The sequence below is a fragment of the Hemitrygon akajei genome, chromosome 2, assembly GCF_048418815.1.
Source record: "Hemitrygon akajei chromosome 2, sHemAka1.3, whole genome shotgun sequence".
In the NCBI taxonomy this organism is placed as follows: domain Eukaryota; kingdom Metazoa; phylum Chordata; class Chondrichthyes; order Myliobatiformes; family Dasyatidae; genus Hemitrygon; species Hemitrygon akajei.
The window spans coordinates 149,868,325-149,893,312 of record NC_133125.1 but is presented as its reverse complement, the minus strand read 5'-3'; positions in this window follow the sequence as shown (position 1 = coordinate 149,893,312).

Sequence of the window (24,988 nt, the reverse complement as noted above, 5' to 3'; positions counted from 1 at the left end):
GTACCAATCTGTACCACGACGTCTGGCTGTTCGCCTTCCCACTTCAGGATATCGTGAACAGGATCAGAAACATCCTGGACCCTGGCACCTGGGAGGCGGAATACCATCCGCTTTTCTTTTCTGCGTCCAGAGAATCGCCTGTCTGACCTCCTAACTATAGAGTCCCCTATTACTGCTGCCTTCTTCCTTTCCCTACCCTCTTGAGCCACAGGGCCAGACTCTGCCCCAGAGGCTCTGCCATTGTTGCTTCCTCCAGGTAGGTTCCCCCCCCCCCGCCCCCCCAACGGTACAAAACAAGAATACTTATTGTTAATGGAGACAGCCACAGTAATACTCTCCAGCATCTGCTTCTTGCTATTCCGTCTCCTGACTGTCTCCTACTTAACAGTCTCCGGAGGCCCCAGTGTTACTATTTGCCTATGGCTCCTCTCTATAACCTCCTCAGTTTCCCGGTCCAGACGAAGGTCATTGAGCTGCAGCTCCAGTTTTTTAACCCGGATCCTAAGGAGCTGCAACTCGACGCACCTGGCGCAAATGTGGCCTTCCAGAAAGCTGGGAGTCTCCCCTATTTCCCACATCTGACATGCAGTACAGAACACCGGTCTCACAGGCATACTTCCTGTTTCTATTCTGCACAGATAACCTATCTGGTCTTGACCGGTTATCACCTGTTGAACCAAAGCCCTCCCACTCTGTCTCCATCTATTCTGTTGCGCACTCCTCCTTTGCCCAATCTGTAAAGCTGTCTCCATTTAAACTTCGGGCCGGTCCAACGCACTGACTTCCACGCGCTTGTGCATTCGTCCCTCGATCAAAATATCAGAGCAAACTAGCCAACAGTATAAGGCAGGATACTAAATTTTTTTCCAGTTATGTGAAGAGTAAAAGGCAGGTGAGATACATACAGGGCCACTGGAAAATGATGCTGGTGAGGTAGCATTGGGAAGCAAACAAATGGCAGCTGAACTTAAATCATACTTTGCATCAGTCTTCATTGTGGAAGACACTAGCAGTGTGCCAGAGTTCTGTGACTGTCAGGTAGGAAGAGTGACTACCGTTGCTATTACAAAGGAAAACCTGGTAGGCAAACTCAAAGGTCTTAAGTCATCTGGACCAGATGGAGTACATCCCAGTGTATTGAGAGAGGTTGCATGAGAGATAGCGAATGCTTTGGTCATGGACTTCCAAGAATCACTTGATTCTGCCATGGTCCCGGAGGAATAGAAGGTTTCAAGTGTCACTCCACTTTTTAAGAAGGGAGGAAGGCAAAAGAAAGGAAATTATAGGCCAGTTATCCTAACCCCAGTGGCTGGGAAAGTGTTAGTGTCTATTATTAACGATGAGGTTTCGGGGTAATGATAAAATAATGACAAAGTAAGTCCCGAAGTCAACATGTTTTCTGTGAAAGGAAATCTTCACCAGACAAATCTGTTAGAGGTCTTTGAGGAAGAAACAAGCAGGATAGAAAATGGAGACGCTGCAGATGTCATTTACTTGGATTTTCTGAAGGCATTTGATAAGGTGCCGCACATGAGGTGGCTTAACAAGATAAAATCCTATTGTGCTACAGGAAAGCTATTGACTTAGATAGCGGAATGGCTGACTAGTAGGAGGAATCGAGTGGGAACAAAGGGGGTCATTTCTGGTTGGCTGTCAGTGACTAGTGGCGTTCCTCAAGGGTCAGTATTGGGACCGCTATTTTTCACTTTTTTTGTCAATGATTTGGATAATCGAATTGATGGCTTTGTGGCAAAGTTTCAAGATGATACGACGATAGGTGGAGGTGTAGTTAGTGCTGATGAAGCAATGAGTTTGCAGCAGGACTTGGACAAATTGGAAGAATGGGCAAAAGAGTGGCAGATAGAATACAGTACTGGGAAATGCACGATGATGCATTTTGGCAAAAGGATCAAGAGTGCAATCTATTATCTAAATGGGGCGAAGCTTCAATATCAGAGTTGCAGAGAGACACATCGTGCAAGACTCCCGAAAGGGTAAATCACTGGTTGAGCCCGTGGTAAAGAAGGCTAATGCAATGTTGGCATTAATTTCAAGGGGTAAAGATAATAAAAACAAGGAGATAATGCTGAGACTTTAGACACACTAGTCAGGGCGCACTTGGAATATTGTCAACAGTTTTGGACCCCGTATCTCAGAAAGGCTGTGTTGTCATTGGAAAAACTCCAGAGAAGGTTCACGAGGATGATTTTGGGAATGGGGTTAACATATGGGGAGCGTTTGGTAGTTTTGGGCCTGTTCTCACTGGAATTTTGTAGAATGTAGCGGAATCCCATTGAAACCTACCGAATGTTAAAAGAACTAGATAGGGCGGGTGGAAAGGAATTTTGCTATGGTGGGGGTATACAGAACTAGAGAATCCAGCCTGAAGGTCGAGCTTTTGGACAAGAGGTAAGGAGGAATATTTTTAGCCAGATATTAGTGAATGTGTGGAATATTTTACTACAGACTGCGTTAGAGGCCAGTTCCTTTGGTATATTGAAGGCAGAAGGGGAGATGTCGCATTTTATAGGAAGCAGATCGCAGTCATTCATGGTGATTGAATGCAGGAATGGACTTTTCGAGTTAAAAAAAGTCTGAAGACTACCGTTCAAAGAGTTTGGCACACCCCGCTCTAAGATCAGAGAAGGGTGTCGCCTCTTGAAGCGAATAACATTCTCATGGTCCGGTCCATGATATCCACTTTCCGGTTCATGGACTGGTCCAAGTTCCTTATTCCAGGGTTTCCGGTTTTCCTCAGTTTCTGTTGAATCTGCTGATTCTCGTTTGTGCTGGCTTCATAAAGAGCTTCAGGATTCTGGCGGCTGGATTGATCCTGTCCGAAACCCCTGTCTTTATCACTTCCCTTCACCTTCCTGCCTGGAGCCTTGCCTCGCCTCGCCTCGCCTCGCCTCTGCCTGGAGCCTGGTCTCGCCTCGCCTTGCCTCTGCCTGGAGACTTGCCTCTACCTAGAGCCTTGCCTCGCCTTGCCCTGTTTGGAACTGTCTGTCTGTGTCCACGCCTTCGCTTGGTAGGTCCGGCCGTTTTGCCGCTACCTAGCCTTGGGAACTGTCTCGTCATGTTCAGCGTTCTGTGTTATGAGACCCGGCCCTACGTCCTGTACCCAAGGAGGGGTCCTGGCTCGGTGTTCCACGTTCCTGTTTCTCCCTTGACCAAGGCTCTGGGTTCTCGTCATGTCCATGTGCCTCGCCCAGCACAGGAGTACCTTGCCCAGCCCGGTGCTGGGATTCCCTCGTCCTGTGCTGAGGTTCCCTTGTCCCGTCCAGGAGTCTCATGTCCAGCCCCGTGCCTCTCCTCATCCTGCAGCCACGTCTTGTCCTCGCCGGATTCTCGAGTCCGAGCCCGAGTCAAGACCCAGGTTCTGCGTCCTTGTTCAGTCTCTTGCTCGGAGTCGAAGCCCAGGCTCCTAGTCCTCAGTTCCATGTCCTGGTTCCCTAATCTTGTCAAGTCCTAGCCCAGGCCCGGCATCCTTGTCTTGTCTAGGGCCTGTGTCATATCCAGTGTCTTTTGTTCCCCACTTTCCTTGCTTCCTTTTCACTCCTAGTCCAGTTCGTGGTAGTTCAGTGTCTGTGTCTTGATTTTGAGTCCACTCCCAGCGCTCCCTTATGAGAAACATATAGCAGGGTGCAGTTCATTTACTGCGGCGCAACATTTAACAATATCACCTCCTTAAAAATAATCACTAAGACCTAGGCCTTGACATCCCTGTGTATTCTCTCTTGCAGACCCTGGATTGGCAACAACATTTCCTCCCCAATCACCACCAACACAGGGCGCAGCGCGTCTGTGTGCTTACCCCCTGCTCTCATCGCTTTACACTTATGACCGTGTGGCGAAGTACAGTTCCAACACCATATCTGTTTGCTTTAAGCAGTATTGTTGCTGGTAGAATCAAAGATTTGGTAGAATCGGCATATAGTGGAGAGATAGAACATCTGGTTGAGTCATGTAACAATAACAATCACTCACTCATCGTCTGCAAAGCCAAAGAACTGATCATTGAATAGAGGTGGAAGAAATGGGGAATCCCTGTGACGGTGCTCATTAAGGAGTCGGAGGTGAAGAGTGTCAGTAATGTTAAAGGCTTTGACGTTGTCATATTAGAGCATCTGTCCAGGGACCAGCACATAATAACCATTTCACAGAAAGCACGGACAGCAGAGCCTTTACTCTCATACATATTTTTTCAGATTTGGCATGGAATATTTGACAGACTTCTAGATGCACAGTGGAGACTATTCCAACCAAGTTGCATCATGGACTGATATGGAAATACGAGTGCCTCAAAACGGAAAAGCTTACAGAAACTGATGGATTTAGCCCAATGAATCACATTAAACAGCTATTCGACCCACTAAGCAAAGAGTGTTGCTACTAGCACGCAGTATCCATCATTAAGTATTTCCCGGCATCCAGATCAATATATCTTCTCGCTGCTACAATCAGGAACGAGCGACAGGAGACTTAGATCTCATGCCACCAGGTTCAGAAATAGTTATTACCCTTTAGCCATCTGACTTCTCAACCAACATGGTCTTCCTCACTCACCACAACACTGGAGTGTTCGTTGATCGCAGTCCATGGACTCACTTTCAAGCTATCTACAACTCATGTTGTCAGGATTATTCAGTCACTATTTACTTGTTTCTGTTTGTATTTGCACAATTTGTCAGTATTTCCTTGTGTGTTTAATGTTTCATTGATTCTCCTGTATTTGTTCGTTCCATTGTGACTTTCTGCAAGAAAATGTATCTCAGGGCAGTTCATGGTGACCATAAATTTAATTAAATTTGAACTATGAAAAATAACGGCTGTGTTATATTTGGCCACCAGCTTCGGCTGACCTCTGTGCTAGATACATGGTACAATGAGAAACCGAGTTAGACTTTTAATCCCGTTCTTCAGCTTCTGCCGGAATTTACTTTGAATCATTGCGTAGATAGATGCATCGGCATCCGTACTGACGCGTATGAGCAACACCCCCACCGAACTCTGTACAACAGAGGTGCTTGTGAGATCCTTGCTCTCATAATTAATTGCGACTCGAGCACAGAGATAAGTCAGCGTTGCCGTCGTTCATAGGAGTATGGAAGTTCCGCAAACGGTGAAAAGGAACACCATCGATTTGGGCCGACTCTCCGAATCGCTGTCCTTGCCATCCTGTCCCTTCACTCTCCGCTGGACACATTCCTGGCTGTCAGCCCGTTCAGGACAAGAATTGTAGCGAAGGGGAGTAAGGACAGACATTACCTGCTGCATATCCAGGTGAAAGCCACCCATCAGTTGGAGGTGAACTATATGGCTTTGGGCGACACTGCTAGCTCACGTTAACTATGGTGTAGCAAGGTTCGTACATGAAGTGAAAGGGGATGCCCGTTAAGCAGCTCTGTGCACAAAAGAGCACCACCACCATGCTGATTGTCCAGTCCGTGCAATATCTGTGCCTCAGTTTCGGACAGCAAATACTGATAACACGATCTAAGGTGAAGGAAAGTGTTAACCAGACGGAATAGTCCCGGAGCCACAAGTGTGTATATGAAGGGCACACTGCACTGACGGAGAAGAAGAAATTAGTTTTGTAGTAAATTTAGATTTCTCGGAGCAACAGGTGAACAATAAACACGAGCAGGTCGGAGATCGCCATCTTCATCACTCAACACGTGCTTCCACTGGACAGACCGCACTTTCTCCGTTAAAGGATCACTGCTGTCGCCACGTTTGCTGAAAGAAATACAAAATACACAGCACAATGACCACTTAAGCAGCCGCTAACTGTTGCAGAGTGGATAAGGCTACCTTTCCAATGACAGCATCATTGGAAACTAATAACTGCAAACAACCTGTCGAATTATTTTTTAAAAGAAAAAATCAGCATGCATCAGGACGCATCGGTGAAAAAAGACTTAAGGGTTAGGATTAGTAAATTCGCGCCGGAAGCATGACACGACTTGCAGACTGCTATCCTGCACGCCTGCACGGTGACATAGTGTGTGTGTGTGTGTGTGTGTGTGTGTGTGTGTGTGTGTGTGTGTGTGTGTGTGTGTGTGTGTGTGTGTGTGTGTGTGTGTGTGTGTGTGTGTGAGAGAGAGAGAGAGAGAGAGAGAGAGAGAGAGGGAGAGAGAGAGGGAGAGAGAGAGAGAGAGAGAGAGAGAGAGAGAGAGAGAGAGAGAGAGAGAGAGAGAGAGAGAGAGAGAGAGAGAGAGAGAGAGAGCGTGAAAATGACTTTACTCTGAGAATATAGAACAACTGACAACATTGAGACAGATCAGCAAACATTGGAAGATTCGGCAAGAGATCCCAGACGTGGCCAGAATCGGATAGTAGATCTTCTTCACGTAACAAATTGGAACCCGCCCCATTCTGAAAATATCAGAGTATTGGGTGTAAACCCTGGAGTTGAACACGCATTACGGATCAGACACTCAATAATACTCGCACCAATCCTCCAGTGGTTTTGGAAGTGGCAGAGTAATGAAATTAGTCATAGATCTTTAGCAAACACACACTCATCGCTCTTAAGTACTGAATACAAGGAACATGTGTATTTGAGTGTGTGCGTGTATGTGGGAGGGGTAGTGTTATTACTGATCGTTTCTTGATTCAAGACACAACGAGATCTGCTTTTTCGTGCAGCAAGATAGGCTTCATTCAGGTGACGGTGGCCTTTGTTAATGTTGGAGGATTTTAACACTGGGAACTGCGAAATATAAGCCCTTTTAAAATAATATTACCTTCGGAAGCGGGAATGCGATACATCACATTTGTTCACTCACATCATAGTTCTAAGGTGAATGATCGAGATTTAAACTCAAGGGAAAGAAAGCCAATGTCAGCTGAGTAATTCCATGCCAGTCCTGGATATCACTTCACAGTCTGAAGACAACGGAAATATCACCAACTATTGCCATTAAAACTTTATTATTAGATCACTACATTTGTGTCCAATAAACGTTAATGCATATACTTTAAAGAAGGGAAACTATTGGACAATTACAAAGAAAAATAAATAACGAATGCATGGAAATACTTTGTGGGACATTTCCTTTATGGGGACTGGAACCATCAATCATTAACTCTGATTACGTTCTTCCTGTGGTAGAAGATATAGATGGCACCAGTGGGTTTGGCGGAACTGAGAGACTTGTTCCAGTTCATCAGCGGAACAGTTTATATATCTAGTACTTATGCCTGTTTCTCCCCCTTTCAAGGTAGCTGGGCTGTTGGCGGAATCCATGATCTACAGCTGCGTTCAAACTGCATTCTTCACGGGCGGTGGGTTCTCGCTCTTGGGTAATTACCGAGCGTCCTGCAATCCCGGATCTCCAGGAGCAGGTTGGAAGTCGTACGCCTTCGGGGTGCGCTCTGTGGAAGACCCGATACCTCGCTGATGTCGCTGACTGAAGCGTCGCAGAAGATTGAAGCCTCGAGGCAGCTGGTGCAGCTGTCCGAGACCATTTTACTCAGTAGGTCCAGATCTCACCGTCGGCCACGATAGTCTTCATTGCTCATCGCTACAGCCCCAATCTTGGAGTCATCCGCAACTTTGCTGATCCAGATATTCCTATTATCATGCAGATCGTTGATATAAATAACAAACAACATTGGACCCAGCGGCCGATCCCTGCGGCACCCAACTAGTCACAGGCCTCTAGTTAGAGAGGCAATAATCTACTATCACTCTTTGGCTTCTCCAGCAAAGCCAATGTCTAATTTATTTTACTTTCCCTTCTTGAGTACCGAGCAAATGCAACTTCTTGACGAACCTCCCAAGTGGGTTCTTGTCAAAAGCCTAGCAGACATCATCAACTGCCTTGCCTAAATTAACTTTCCTGGCAAGGTCCTCAAAACAAAAAAAACCTCCATAGGTTTGGTTAGACACGACCTATCACGTACAATGTGATGCTGACTATCTTCAATCAGTCCATCCCTATCTAAATCCTGATATATCCGGTGTCTTAGAATTCCTTCCAATAACTTTCCCAGGCTCACCTGCCTATAATTTCCTTGTTTATTTTTAGGAATAACATTGGCTATCCTCTAATTCTTCGCCACCTCACCCATGATAATGATTATTGAATTTTCTTTGCTACGGCCCTGGAAATATCTGCACCTGCCTTCCGCGGGGTCCAAGGGAACACCTTGTCAGGACCAAGGGATGTATCCACCCTAATATACCTCGAGACAGAAAACATTTCCTCCTCTGTAATCCATATGCTGTTCATGAAGTTGATGCCGGGTTGTCTTCCTCTTATAGACTCTCTGCCCCTCTCCCGAGTATCCCTTGGAACTCTCCTTTACCTAATGCCTTGTTTTAGCCCTCCTAAATTATTTCTAAAGTGTTCTCTTGGATTTCATACAACTCATAAGCACCTCATTTGTTCCTACATGCCCATTACTGCAGTATGTCTCATTTACTTTTTCCTTAACCAGGCCTAGTTATCTCTTGAAAACGAAGTTTCTCCAAACTGGTTATTTTTTTCTTTTATTCTGACAGAGACATACAAGCTTTGTGCTCTAAAGATTAATTTAATTGAACGCCTCACACTTACCACGTAGAAATTTGCTGGAAAACTGCCTGTCCCAATCCACACTTGCCAGATCCTTTCTGATACTATTAAAACAGGCCTCCCTCCAATATAAAATCTCAACTTGCGGAGCAAACCCATATTTATACGAAGATACTTTGGAATTAAAGTCATTGCGAAGACAAAAACTACCTGCTCTCTCTTGCCCGGTTTCCTTCCCCAATACAAGATCAAGTATCACACTCTCTCTCCTTGGGACTTCTATTAACTGATTAAGAAAACTTTACTGAATAGATCTGAGCAACTCTAACCCATCTAGTCCTTTTACAGCATGCTAGCCCAGTCAAAATGTGGAAAGTTATAATCATGTACTATATTAACCCTATGTTCCTTGCAACAGTCTGCGATATCTGTACAAATTTCCTCCTCTAAATCCATCGGGCAGTTGAGAGGTCTGTCATATAGCCCCGTTACCGCGGTCATGACTTTTAGGACCGGCTCAACGATCTGCTCCCAAAGTATGCTGAATCAATTTATTTTCGTGTATTTAGATGACATTCTGCCATATTCTCACTCTCTAGAGTAAACCGGTCCAGCACTTCCAGTGGGTTTTCAGACGGTTCCTCGAGAATAACCTTTAAGCTAAGCTAGGGAAGCAAGTTTCCCAAAGAGCAACTGCCATTTTGGGCTCTACCAATATCCAGTCCAGTGCTCAAATGGACCCATGTAGAGGGCAAACCCTCTCGGATTGGCCCCAACATCAACGGTCAAACAAGTGCGGCACTTCATTCTGTTTGCGAACTTTTATCGTCACCACCAGAAACTTCGGTTCCACGCAGCCCCCCATAAATGCACTCACCAAGAATATCTTTGCAGAGCCCTTTTGGACAAGTGAAGCAGACTAATCTTTCGCAGAACTAAAGCGAAGTTATACGTAGTTCAGGTATCGGATTGTAGATCGATTGAAGCCTTCGAGCCTGGGTATACCAAACTCAGAGAGAGAGGCGCATGTCTGGTGCGGAGTTGCTGCACTGAGATGCTGTTTTGCTAGTGAGTGGCGAGCAGATGGTCGACCATTTCCTGCTGCTTCTGAATTGTATACTCGTGCATCTGAACGACTTTTTTTTCAGGTGAGTATATACTGCTGAATGAACTGATGGCTTACTCAAATTCTCAGGCAATGTAAGGAGGCAGAGCAGCGGAGATAATTCAGCAGTGATAGATATTTTTAACTGAAGAACAAAATAACAAGCCACGAGGGACCACAAACCAAGAGATCAAAGAAACTAAATGCTGCACAGGAACTGTGGATGAATAGGGAGACTGGATAAAAACTGGGGTTAAGTAGCTGCAGATGATGTGGTTGAATCGAGAGCCAGTTGAACACGATTAACTGGGTGGAGATTGCAAGGTACTTGCATATGTAGGCTGGAAGACGTCAGCGGGAGGAAGCCTGAAACAAGGATCTCACATCTTTTTTCTCTTTCTAAAGCTCATCTGAAGACGGCAACTGAGAAGAGTTTGGCTTTGCTGTGAATTTCTGTCATTTCCGAAGATCACGTTGAGTCACACACAAATGGACACAGCCGTTCGACCAATTTGTTATTTCGAGTAGTATATTATTCAAGTAGTCTGGTGAGTTTCAGCGTGTGGGAAACTCGTACATTCGGCATACATTAGAAAAAAATCTCAACACAGTGCATGATACTTAACATACCAGTCCATTTCCGAGCCGACTTTCGATGTAACACTAACTCATTCATGGAACAAATCCTTCTGCTCCTGATCTTCTTAAAATATTTGTGTATCTAGCTCCGCTCACCTCTCCCTTCTCGGCCCTCCTGTAATTTTTCAAAATCTAACTGAGTATACAGAATACCCCGGACGGAGATATATCCATTGACCAGACAACCCCAGTAGGCGGACCGCGGGCCAGGTTGGGACCGCGAGAACCAAATGTCTGGACAGCGCCGACCCATTGGCACTTACGTGAACGCACTTCTCATAACAGGCAAATAAAGTGCGCGCTGCTCTAATTTGTTTCAACCTCATCCCACACTGTACACTTGACCTACGCCCCCGTAGAGACCCCGACCTTCGCTGGCTGAGTAAATGCCATGTGTTGGAGAGGGTGTGCGACCTGCACGATGAGCTTGTGTCATTTCTATCCAGCCTGCAGAGCCAAAAAGCCCAAAGATTTATGAGGTTTTTAAGTGACAACAAGGTGATGGCACATGTCCTTTTTTTGTGTGACATCATATCTCATCTAAATCAACTTAATTTGCAATTACAAGGCAGCAACCACACTGTTGCGGACATGTACGAGGCGATTGAAGCTTTCCGGTCAAAGCTGAACCTTTTGGAGAGACATTCACGGGAGAAAGCTGCACTTACCACGTCTGCGGGAGCAGTGCGAGACGAACGAAATGTGGGAGGATCCAGTGATGAGTGATTTCGTGACGAGCCTGGCAGAAAACTTCCGGGAACGATCTGAAAGCTCCCCTAAGCTCTCAGGTGACATCCTCCTCTTTCTGATACAGCCGTTCTCTGTTTCCGCTGACGGTGAGGGGATTGCAGAGGCCTAAAGGCTGGTGCCTTCCATAGATGAGGCAACTCTTCAGATGGAGGTCTTGGAAATGGGAACATCTGATTTGCTCAAAGCACAACACAAGGACATTGGGGTGAGTGACTTTTGGATCAACGTGGTTCCCCAAGCTCAATTCAAAACACGAGAGCTATAGCAATGCTCCTACTCACACTGTTCCGCTCCACGTACATATGTGAGTCATCGTTTTCTTCAATGAACTCTATCAAGAACCAGGACAGAAACAGACTCTGCAATGCACATCTTGGCCAGAGCCTCAGGATTGCCACAAAGAAAAACAGGCCTGTCATCAGAAGGATTACCTCATCCCGTCTCTGCCACTTCTCTCACTGATTGGTCAATGAATCATTATTTTGTCCATTTATCAATCTTATTGTGGTATAATAATATTACAACAATACTGATAATTTAATTTATAGCTACACTTCTTACTTCAAATGCTGCATAGCTTAATTAAAAAGAACAAATAGATTAAACGAGAGAACAGAAACAGTGGAAACGGCAGTACTACTAAAACACTTCGTGTGGAAGAGAAGTGTTCTTTGTGTGGAACTGGCGAAGAGTACCATGGTGTGTGTGTGTGTGTGTGTGTGTGTGTGTGTGTGTGTGTGTGTGTGTGTGTGTGTGTGTGTGTGTGTGTGTGTGTGTGTGTGTGTGTGTGTGTGTGTGTGTGTGTGTGTGTGTGTGTGTGTGTGTGTGTGTGTGTATTTTAAGTCCCAGATGAGGAGTTCTCAATGTTACAGCTGACAGTTTTAAAAGCTAGAGTCATAACTAAATGGTTGGTTTTGGACTTACTTTGTTTCAAGAGTGCATTTTTTCTTGCATGAACCACAGCACAAGCTTTGAGAATCCCAGAGCTAAATTATTACTACTACTACTACTACTACTACTACTACTACTACTATTACTACTACTACTACTACTACTACTACTACTACTACTACTACTACTACTACTACTATTACTACTACTACTACTACTACTACTACTACTACTACTACTACTACTACTACTACTACTAATAATAATGGTAATCGCAGCAACAACAACTTCTGCCCATAAAACAACTTACTGCCGTAATGAAAAAAAAAACCTGGACGTTTTGGCCCTTGGCTTGCCATGCTTGATATAATTTGGCCCTTGTGGAAAACTAATTGGGGCACCCTGCCATAGACCTTGACATTGTACAATGGCGTGTGCTTTCGTTTTAACACCCCTCCTCTTTTCAGAAAATACACCAGAAAAACGAAGGGAAGCTTGGAGAGGCATGTCTGTGGTATGTACTGTACATTGATGAAGGTAATAGATAGTGTGGATATACTTTCTCATTGGTTAATACAACTACAGGACACATACTAGGATTAGAGTTATCAGATCTACTTAGGATTTAACGGTGAGGTTTTGCATCCAGAGATTGCTACATAGGTACAGCTCCAGAATACGGTGGAAGCAGTTGTTAACAGCTTTTAAGAAGGGTCCATACTTGATCTTAAACAAACTCCACAAATAACGTAAGTTATCTTAAATGCCTGCCATTGGTAATATTCGTACAATCACCATATAGCACGTTTCCATACTCTATGACCATCATGTTTAACAATTTACTCTACCCATCCAATCTATGTATAATCCCACCCTACCACAAACGACTCCTTTTTAACAGCTCCAGTATTCATCTGGGTGCTCTCTAGCACCCAGATACTTTCGTTCAACTACTAGTTAGGACTAACTGGTCCTTCATAAAGCTCTCTGCCATGAAGATACCATATAGTGCTCACAAGAGCCATCCACTGTTCATGTAGTACACGAACTCCCCAATTCCAGTCCGAACTAACAGACAATTTTGACAAAACGCAGATGGTCAGGCAGCGCCGCTGGAGATGAAAATGTATTTTATTTCGAAAAAGCTTCTCTGAACAGGTAAGAAAATGAGTTAGATGCAAGTTGCAGAGAGGAAAGAAGTGGCTACGATAATCAGAGTCTCTAACAGATGGCACTGTGCTCGGCAATGTGATTGCTTACGAGCTATCTGGTTGTTAGATTCATCGGGTAGCTGAAGACTGGGTTAAAATGCCTGTGTAAAAAAAATGTGAGTCATACGTATTTTTACGACCTAAACGCAAAAAGGGAGTGTTGGAAATGCCCAACAATTCAATCATTTTCTGCAGAGACAGAAAAAGGCAGCTCTAAATACAGACAGATTAACCTGCAGAAACATTTCGCAGAACACTTCCAAACGGAGTGATAAATTAAGTTATATGAAATGAAGGGGAAATTATGGGAGGCACAGCAGACATCACTGTCCAGCATTTTAAACTGTACAGGTATGTTCTGTTAAGTTGTCCTTAATCTATATTTGCTTTACTTTGTCTAGAGGAGACCACAGTGAAAATAACCACTGCAGTGATGCAGATTGGAAAAGACACACGTGAGTAGTTGATTCATCTGAGGACTGTCTGGGTCCCTGCTGGTGAGATCGTTCAGCTATGTGTTCTATTTTGCCTGCTATATGGCAAAATGCGAAGGAAAGAAAATTATATTTGGAGGCGATGACTGCATTGCAAAGAAGATGTTGGATACGATTATTACAAATGATGTCTCAAGGAACTTGAAGGCACATATTAAATAGGCTGTAGTCTTCTAAACAGAAAAGCTAGCCTGAGAAAAAAAGAATACTTTGAAGAAATCACAAACAGTGTAAACAAAGGAGAATCGTTGATATTGCGTTCTTGGATTTTCAGAAGGCCCTTGAGGAGGAGCCGCTAATATGGCTGTGTAACAAGATACGGCCCGTGGTATTACAGGAAATATTCCAGCATGAAAACGCAGTGACTGATTGGCAGGAGGCAAAGCGTGGGAATAAAGCGTGCCTTTTCTGGTTGACTGCCGGTGACTGGTGGTGTTCCACAAGGTTCTGTGTCAGGGACGATTATTTTTCAGTTATATGACAATTAATTTGCTGATAGTATTGATGGCTGTATTGCAAGGTCTGCAGACGATATGAAGACAGGTGGAGGGGCAAATAGATAGGCGGAAGTTGAGAGGCTATAGAAGTACTTAGACAGCTTAAGAGAATGGGAAAGGAAATGTCAGATGGAATGCAGTCTCCGGATTTGTATGGTCATGCACTCTGGTAGAAGAAATGAAAGTGCATACTATTTTCTAAACGGGTACAAACTAAAAAAAAAAGAAAAAAAAACGGAGGCGCTAAAGGACTTGGGAATCCTCGTGCAGGAGGTTACTTTGAAGCCTCTGTCTGTGGTGAGGTAAGTATATCGAAGTTTGAATTCATTTCAAGAGGACTTGAATTGAAAAGCAAGGATGGTATGGTGAGTCTTTATAAAGCACTGGAGTGGCCTCATTTGGAGTACTGGGCTACTTATCTTGGAAGGGATATACTAAAACTGAAGGGATTTCAAAGGAGGTTCAGGAGAAAGGTTTCTAGGATTGAACGGATGGGAGAGTCTGGCACCAGAGGGGACAGCCTCAGAATCGAGGGGCGTTCTTTTGGAACGGAGATGTCGAGGAATTTCTTCAGCCAGAGAATGGTAAATCTCCTCACTCAGCTGAGGATGTCATCTTCATGTATAGTTAAGGCAGAGGCAGATCAATTCCTGATTGGTCAGGGCATGATGGGATATTGGAAGAAGGAAAGAGATTGTGGCCAAGAGGAAAATTGGATCAGCCATAATGAAATAGCGAAGTGGACTCGATGGGCCAAGCTGCCTAATTTTGCTCCCACATCTTATATTGTATGGTCTTATAGATATTGCGAACAAAAGGGCCGATCACGAAATCACAAAGAAATAAGTTTCTTTGAAAAGTCGATAGTGAAGGAACAGGGAGTTGTGTCTAGTGGTCCGGTGCAAATAGCAGATTTTATGAAGTACAATCCATTGGATATGTAGGCCGAAGTTGGCATCCTAGGGTTCCCTTATCTTGATATGAATGGGGTTGGAAAGGAATCGTGTAAGAAACATGGTTAACATCTTGTCGACTATGATAAAAAGGACGTCATGTACCAGGGTGATTCAGGAGACGTTTTGCTGTGCCTGTGGTTCATGCGCAATGTCGTTGGTGAGCAACTAATGTCCAACGACAAGCCATCAAGTGTCTGATTTAACGGTAGTTTATTAATAATGAGTTACTGATTTCCATTCTGTGTTTATTGTTAAAGTTTGTAGCACTGCAGTAACTTGAAGCCCGGAAATGTAAATACATTAAAGTAAAGGCTGTGGTACATTTATAATTTAGACAATTTATGGGTTAACACATAATTATCTGCAGGATTTTTCACAGTTTGATTAACATAGATTTCAAAATTATATTAGCAAAATTTCAAAATCATATCAACATAATTTTAAAATCATATGCATTGTCGATGGTCAGCAACCAATGCTTAAGGACAAGCCATCAGTTGTCTGATTTAACGGAACTTTATTAATAATATGAGTTACCGATTCCCATTCTGTGTTTTTTGTTAGTTTGTAACACTGCAGTAACTTAAAGCCCGAAAAAGTAAATACGTTAAAGTAAAGGTTCTGCTACATTTATAATTTGGACAATTTATGGGTTAACACATAATTATTTACAGGGTATGTCACAATTTAATTGATATAGATTTCAAAATTATATTAGAAACATTCCAAAATTATGTTAACATTATTTTAAAATCATATTAACATTATATTAAGGAAAATCCGAGCTGCATGGCAATAAAGGCAATTTGCGTGAAAACATCTCAGTTAATGCATGGCCGCACTCCCGCGCAGCTGAGAGGGAAAAATGCCTCTTAGTTGACTAATTTCCCAGGAACTAGGGTAGAAATACTGCTTTTTCCCTGATCTTGGGGTGGGTGGGCGGTCTCCGGAGCTCATTTCAGAAACTTCCTCTCATTGCCCTATATCATCTGCCCTGCCGATTGTATTTGAGTAATTGAATTAAATAGTGTATGTCGCTATAGATTCCGTGCAAAAGGGAATCTCAATATCCATCCCACATAAAGATCGAACGTCGACCAGTACAGCAGAATGCCAACACTTCAAAACCCCGCCATGCGGTAGTTTTGAACTACACCAGGTTTCCATCCACTAAGCCTGCCAATTTCCTTTAATTAATGTGCCTAACTAATATTCCTTTATATATATATATATAGATAGATAGATAGATAGATACTTTATTCATCCCCATGGGGAAATTCAACATTTTTCCAATGTCCCATACACTTATTGTATCAAAACTAATTACATACAATACTTAACTCAGTATAGATATGATAAATATGATATGATAAATATGATCTATCTCCTCTACCATCACCGTCCGGCAGTGCGTTCTACAGGCTGAAGAAAATCCAACGGCTGATATCCCCCTAAATGTTCCACCAACCTCCTTAAAGACATGCCCTCTTGTATTAGCTATTGCCGCCATTAGAAAAGTCGCTGGTTGTCTAATCTATGCATCCTATCAGCTTATACATCTCCATTAAGTCGCCTCTTAATTTTTTTCCTCCAAAAAGTAAAGCCATAGCTTGAGCAACTTTCCACAAAAGACATGCTCAGGTAGGGCCTGGTAAAATTCGCCTGAACCCTCTCAAAATCTTCTGCATTATCCCTATAATGAGGCGACCAGAACAGAACAAAACAGTAGAAATGTCTAACAGGATTTTTATGCACCTACATCATGGCTCTTAAACTCAATCCCCTGATTAAAGAAATCCTTCATATGTACTCTATCAAATTTGAGGCACCTATGAGGAATCTATATCTGTAGATTCCAATATCCCTCCGTGCCACAACACTGCTAAGAATCCTGTTATTAACCCTGTATCTTAATTTCAAGCTCTGCCTTCAAAAGTGCTGACTTCGTACTTTTCTAGATTTTCTAGATTTCTAGATTGAACTGCATCTGCACTTTCTCAGCCGGGCTCTGCTTCCTTGCAATGTTCCATTGTAACAATCGAAAATATTCTACATTATCAACAATAACACCAACCTTCGAGATATCTGTAAATTTACTAATTCTGAATTCACGCAGAACACTTTCCTTAAATGCATATCAGTGGCAGGAGATGAAGAAGTTTGGAAGCAGGCGAATTTGGTCCATCAAATTGTGCAGCATGAAAAGCACCAGAACAACTGGTAATGTCCTTACACAGCATTTTGCTTGTCGTGCTAAGTGGCGTGCATTTTTATTGCCACCGAGGCCTAGTGATACCTTTACTTTTATCACCTTTAACTAATACACCAAGAAATAATATTGTCGTGATATTTCAAATACCAGCGATATTATTGTAAACAGAACGAACATTTTAAATGTTTGAGAGATATTTGTCAAAAACACTTATTTGTTTGAACGTGTTGGAACTGTTGCATCTAAAATCACCCCCGAGTCCCGGGTCTCCTTATTTTCAACAGGGCTCTCATTCCCGGCGATCCTTTGCTTCACTGGGCTTGTATTTTTAGCTCTCCCTTTAATTAATATGATAAATTATCGCTCTGCTTTTCCTATGTGTGTCTGTTTTCCTCATCTTCTAAGGTTTTGGGACTTTTCTTCCTGCGCTGCTTGCAGTATCTAATGTAGTCTATTACAATGTCGGGGAACATCTTCCCACCTGATATATCGATGTCTCTGGTACTGACACAAAATTGTAGAATTTCAGAATACTGTACCGGCTTTCTACGGTTCTGTGCAAGTTCCCTGTTCTGCTCTAGTCACTGAGGTGAAAACGTAACCGTTTCCATTCTCCACAGACGACGACATAGAATATATAATAATCCACTTTGGACAACAATCTGTGTGCGGACCAGAATGTTAATTTTCTTTAATCGCATGTACTAGCACATGCGATTAATTCCATTCTCTTCCTATTATGTCAGGTTGTGTAAGTGCTTCATCCATTTGCCCCAATAGCGTATTTAGTCGCCTACCACGACAGGTGTAATAATCTCTGCTTGAACTTCAATTTAGGCATCTGCAGCGTTTCGACTCCCTTAGTGATTTATCCCACGATTCAGGCATTATATATCTCTCTATAGTCCTGACGAAAGGCCTCGGCCCGAAACGTCGACAGCGCTTCTCCCTACAGATGCTGCATGGCCTGCTGTGTTCCACCAGCATTTTGTGTGTGTTGTTTATATATCTGTCTTGTTTTATTTCTTCACTTTCAATACGCCTGCATCTGAGCTTAACAGGACTTTGGCGCTCTCTCTTCGTGGGCACCACACAACTTGTGTCATTCAGTTTCCCTCGATCTCCACATTTTCACAGGAGATTAGATTGTTCTGCCTTCTCTGTAATTGAAAACGTACTATTTCCACTTTCTATTCCAAGTTTAAATCTCATCGTTCCCCAGAATCCCCCTTTGTTGTGTTATATTTCTGGCTTTCCTTCGCTTTTGCTTAAATATGGCAGATTTTCTATATTTTTGTTGCTTTTTTGAGTAAATATAGCCGGGAAATAGGTGTAGCAAGGCGACTAACAGTTCTTTCCCAGCTGAACGGCTGCGAGATGTCATTATGATCACCATAAGTATTGCTTAGTTTACTCCACTGTTCAATGCTAATAATTCCCCTTGACATCGAGACATTTGAGGAAATCATTGCAAAATGTCTTATTTTACTTTATGTTGATACATATGTGATAAAATTATTATATTTCAGTTTTCTCTGTGTTAAAATCCTTGAAATTCAGCCTAGTCGGCCACTATGTCAGTGAAACCACTCCCTTGCTCTGTGAAGCCTATATAACTACACCTCAGATTCAGATACAGCAAGAAAGCCACAGCCTCCGATATTTTTGCCATGAGTATTCCATGGAGAAATAAGTGTAACGATTTCACTTTGCAGAACTAAACATTGTTTGTTAAAGACACCGTGACTAATGTTGTTTCATCATTACGCGAACACACTGGAGGATACGCACAGGAATGAATGGGATCCTAGCCGAGCTGCTTGTTCCACGCCGAACTCCACTCGGACCTACAGTTTGCTGTCAACACTGCGACGTGTTCCAGTGTTAATGAAATTACTTATCCGATTCTGGCGGTATTATGCATTCCCTTAATTTTTGATCCGTTCTAAACATTCATTGCAATTTTAAAGTCTACCTCTTTAGCTCAACAGCAATGTGAATTGCAATCATTAATGCAAGGACATTTAAAATCCATTACAGGAACGTGACCATACTCCTGGGCTCCTTGATCCTGAGACATGAAATCATACAAAAAGGCTGCCTTTCCTCTGACTGTTTCCAGAATGTTTTTTATAGGGAAAAGAAACATGTTAATGTTAGAGGAAGACAAATTTGAATCAAAATTTCACAAGCATATATCCAATTATGAAATCCTGATATAGTCCGTCGAACTGAACCCTACTTTGTTTACAGAACTTGTCCGCAAGTGGGACGGAGGAGCTGAGCGCTTTGCTTTCAATTTAAACATTATTTTTCGAAATACCTCTGTGTGTTGTCTTCATCACTGCCAACAGAATATCCAGCCCTAATATCGTCTTCGTCCTTCTGTTTAAATATTAATTTCGCTGCATCTTTCTGTTTCCTCCAGTGAACGTGCTGACGGCTGCGATACTCTACCGCGGAAAGTGTCCCCTGTCCAGAGGATTAACGTGTTTCATGGAAGCATTGGCCATCTCAGACATACTCGTATCATATTTCATGTGTTATTGCAAAAAAATCTACATTTACTATCACCCTAACTCCTTTCTGTTCAGCAGCACAGTGTGTCCATCTAATATTTACCTGCGCATTGCTACGTTGGATTATTCCGTCTGGTTAACCTAGCCTTTTACCTTTGACCGCTTTGTCAGCATTTCCTGTCCGAAAGCAAGACTGAGCCCGGTGAGGACGGCCGCCGTGGTTGTGTTTCTGCGCGTGCTGAGCTGCTTTAAATATATTGCTTTTCACTTCATGTGCAAACCACACTACGTTGTGGAAAATGTGAACTACGGGTGTCAACCTATCTCCGTTATTTCACCTTCATTTGGTGGATGGTTTTAGAAACGTAGAAACCTACAGCACAATACAGGCCCTTCCGCCTAGAAAGCTGTGCCGAACATGTCCTTACCTTAGAACTACCTTGGCTTCTATTTTCTAAGCTCCATGAATCTCTCAAAAGACCCTAGCATTCTGCATCCTATCAATGTCCCGCTGTAAACTCTGATAACCTTCCATACTATCCACAACACCTCCAACCTTTGTGTCATCAGCAAATTTACTAACACAATCTTTCGCTTCCTCATAAAGGTCATTTATAAAAATCACGAAGAGTAGGGGTCCCAGAACAGATCCCTAAGGCACACCACTGGTCACCGACCTCCTTGCAGAATATGACCCGTCTATAACCACTTTTTGTCTTCTGTGGGCAAGCCAGTTCTGAATCCACAAAACAATGTCCTCTTGGATCTTATACCTCCTTACTTTATCAGTAAGCCTTGCATGAGGTTCCTTATTAAATACCATGTTGACATCCATATACACTACATCTACGGCTCTACCTTCATCAATGTGTTTAGTTACATCCTCAAAAAAATCAATCAGGCTCGTAAGGCACGACCTGACTTTGGCAAAGCCATGCTGACTATTCCCATTCATAGTCTGCCTCTCGAAATGTTCATAAATCCTTACTCTCAAGATCTTCTCCATTAACTTACCAACCACTGAAGTAAGACTCACTGGACTATAATTTCCTGGGCTATCTCTACCCCATTTCTGGAATAAGGGAACAACATCTGCAACCCTCCAATCCTCTGGAACCTCTCCCGTCCTCATTGATGATGCAAAAATCAGCGCCAGAGGCTCAGCAATCTCCCCCTCGCTTCCCACAGTAGCCTGGGCTACATCCCGTCCGGTCTTGGTGACTTATCCAACTTGATGCTTTCCAAAAGCTCCAACACATCCTCTTCCTTAATATCTACATGTTCAAGTTTTTTCTCCGCTGCAAATCGTCCTTACAATCACCATAATCATTTTCCGTAGTGAATACTGAAGCAAAGTATTTATTAAGTACCTCTACTCTCTCCTTCGGTTCCGTACACACTTTTCCACTGTCGCGCTTGATTGGCCCTATTCCCTCACGTCTCATCCTCTTGCTCTTCACATACTGGTAGAATGCACTGGGGGTTTCCTTGATCCTGTCCGCCAAGGCCTTCTTATGGCCCCTTCTGGTTCTCCTAATTTCATTCTTAAGCTCCTTCCTGCCAGCATTATAATATTTTGGATCTTTATCATTACCTAGTTTTTGAACCTTTCGTAAGCTCTTCTTTTCTTCTTGACTAGATTTACAGCAGCTTTTGTGCACCATAGTTCCTGTACCACACCATCCTTTCCATGTCTCATTGAAACTTGCCTATGCAGAACGCCACGCAAATATCCCCTGAACGTCTGTTTCCAATTTATGCACCAAGTTCCTGACTGATAGCCTCATATTTCGCCATACTCCAATTATACGTTCTCCTAACTTGTCTGTCCCTGTCTATCTCCAATGCTATGGTAAAGGAGATAGACTTGTGATTACTATCTCCAAAATGGATTCCCACTGAGAGACCTGACACCTGACCAGGTTCATTTCCCAATACCAGATCAAGTAGAGCCTCTCCTCTTGAAGGCCCATCTACATATTGTGTCAAGAAACCTTCTTGAACACACCTAACAAACTCCATCCCATCTAAACCCCTCATTGTAGGGAAATGCCAATCAATATTAAGGAAGTTAAAATCTCCCTCCAGAACAACCATGTTATTGTTCTACCTTTGCAGAATCTGTCTCTGTATCTTCTCCACGATGTCCCTGTTACTATTTAGTGGTCTATTAAAAATACCCAGTAGAGTTATTGCCCCCTTCCTATTCCTAACTTCCACCCACAGAGACTCCGTAGACAACCCCTCCCTGTCTTCCTCTTTTTCTGCAGCCGTGACACTATCTCTGATCACCTCTTTCCCCCCCTCCCTGTCCTTTCTGAAACATCTAAAGCCTCACACTTTAAGTAGCCATCCCGCCCCTGCACCATCCAAGTCTCTGTAATGGCCGCAACATCTTAGCTCCAGTTGCCGATCCAAGTGTTTTCTCCTGGATTTGTAGTTCCTCTGACTCCTTAAGGATTTGTAGTACCTCTGTCTCCTTAATTGCATCCGTTCTGATCGTAATCCTGAACGGGCTGACCGTCAGGATCACCGTAGCGTCTGATAGGATCCAACGGCGCTGAAGGGACATGGTGGAAAGAATAGTGAGGTGGAGTCGGCGCAAGTCCATCGTCTTGTTCTTCACTGTGTTCGGAACTTACATACTGATGTGCACAACGGAAACTATGACCTTTATCTGGAGTCAAGTCACAGTTAATTTTTTGGACGAAGATTTCATCAGCTCCTCTTTCATCGCCAATGAGGTTGGGGTCTTAATGATGCTCTTCAGCTCCTGCGCCAACACGTGGATCGATGGAATGACACAAGAAAGTTCAGGCAGGAGGTGAAAAACACGTGTAATAGTTTAACTCCAATTGTTGTTGATCTGATTCCATTGACGCAGCAGCGGACCTGGAGCTGGAGGACGAATAATGTGTTGTCGATCACGTAATTGCTTCACAATTTGGTGCCAGTCTATGCTTTTCGCCCTAGCACAGTCAAAGCATTGAACATGATGCTTCATAGAAACAGAGTTTACACATTTTGGACAGTGCTACATCTTCCTACATAATGTTCAAAATCTTACAGAATTATTTCGTTATCAGTGTTTTATATGTTCCAAAAAAAAAAAAAGAAAAAATGTGCCGGGCTTCTTTATTTTCTCAAACTCATCAATTTTATTACTTCAACCAAATTCACCGATTATAATCACTATACCCCTCTTCAAGATCCCCGCAAATATTTACTCCAATATCCTTCCCACTAATTAGATGTCAAAATAACAATCCTTGCTGGGATCACACATGCGTCCTTTTCTGACTAAATAGATTCATTCTATTGCTATCTCAGGCCGCCCTCTTAGTGCAGCACTATTACCTTGCCTTGCATTTCTTGAACACATTTTTACAAAGTAACGTCTCGATGCAGTTGTTTTCTGTGGTAAGACTGGTTTCAATTGTTGATGTATTATGGTAAACACAGTCTCATAAATTGTGTCCGCAAAAGGGCAGCCTCGTTAATGGTATGGCTTGCATTTCCATACTGCTGTACGACTCTAATTCAGACCTCCCTATGAATTCCATTGCTCAAATAACGCATATTACTAGAACTCTGCTTGTCTTTCAAAGTCTTTATTTCAGCTTTTCTCTTCTTATGTTATATTGCATTATTACACCATAAGCCTATAAAATTTAGGAGCAGGAATAGGCCATTTGGCCCATCGAGTCTGCTTAGTCATTTCACCATTGCTGATTCATTTTTTTTTCTTTCAACCCCAACCTGCTGCCTTCTCCTTGCATCCCTTCACGCCCTGACGAATCAAGAATCTACGAACCTCTGCCTTAAATATACGTAAAGAACTGGCTCCACAGCCGGCTGTGGTACAGAACTCTAGAGATTCGCCACATTCTGGCTGAAGAAATTCCTAAACTTCTCTGTTCTACAAGGACGTCTCCCTGTTCCGATGCTGTGCCCTCTCGTCTGAGACTCTCTCACGATAGGAAACATTAGTTCCACATCCACACTATCAAGGCCTTTCAACATTCGATATATTTCAATGAGGTCATCGTTCATTCTTCTGAATCCTAGTAAATACAGTCCCAGCACCACCAATCGCTTTTCATATGACGAACCATTTTATTGAGGAATCATTTTAGTGAATCTTCTCTGAACCGTCTCCAGTGTCTGCACATCCTTTCTGGGATAAAGAGCGGAAAATGCTCACAATACTTCAAGTGAGACCTCACCAGTGCATTATAAAGCCTGAACTTACATCTTTACTTTCTTACTCTAGTCTTCTTGAATGTATTCCAACATCGCATTTGCCTTCCTCACCCCCAACTCAATCTGTAAATTCACCTTTAGGGAATCTTTAGCAAGCACTCCCAGATTTCTTTGCATTCCAGAGATTTGAATGCTTTCCCCACTTATAAAACAAGCTACCCTTTAATTTTTTTTTTACCAAACTTTATTTTTTTCTAGCACTTTATTCCATCCGCCACTTCTTTGCCCATTCTTCTAAACTGTCGATGTCCTTCTGTAGCCTCTCTACCTCCTCACAGCTACCAGCCCCTCAACCTATCTTCATATCCTCTACAATCTTTGGAACAAAGCCATCAAATCCATAATCAAAATCTTTGACACATAGCGAAAAAATAATCTGTCCCAACGTAGAATTATGTGGAAGACCACTAGCCACGAACAGCGAATCAGAAGAGGACTACGTTATTGCCACTCTTTACCACCGTGCATTCGGCCACTTATTTATGCATGCTAGTATCTTTTCTGTAATGCCATTTCCTTTTATCATGTTAAGCACCTTCAAATGTGGCACCTCGTCAAAGGCCTTCTGCAAATACAAGTACACAATATCTGCCGATTCAGTTTTGTTTATCCTCCTTGTTATTACTTTAAGAATTCCAACAGGTTTGTTCGGCAAAGATTTCCATTGAGAAAAACATGCTGACTACGGCCAATTTTATCATGTGCCTCTAGGTACCCCGAAACCACATCCTTCAACCTTAGCAATCAACTCCAGCATCTTCCAAACAACTGAGTTCAGACGAACAGGTCTATAATTTCCTTTCTTCTGCCTTTCTCCCTACTTGGTGTGTGGAGTGACATTTGCAATTTTGCACTCTTCCAGAACCATTTCAGAATCTAGTGATTCTTGAAAAATTATTACTAATGCCTCCACCATCTTTTCAGCC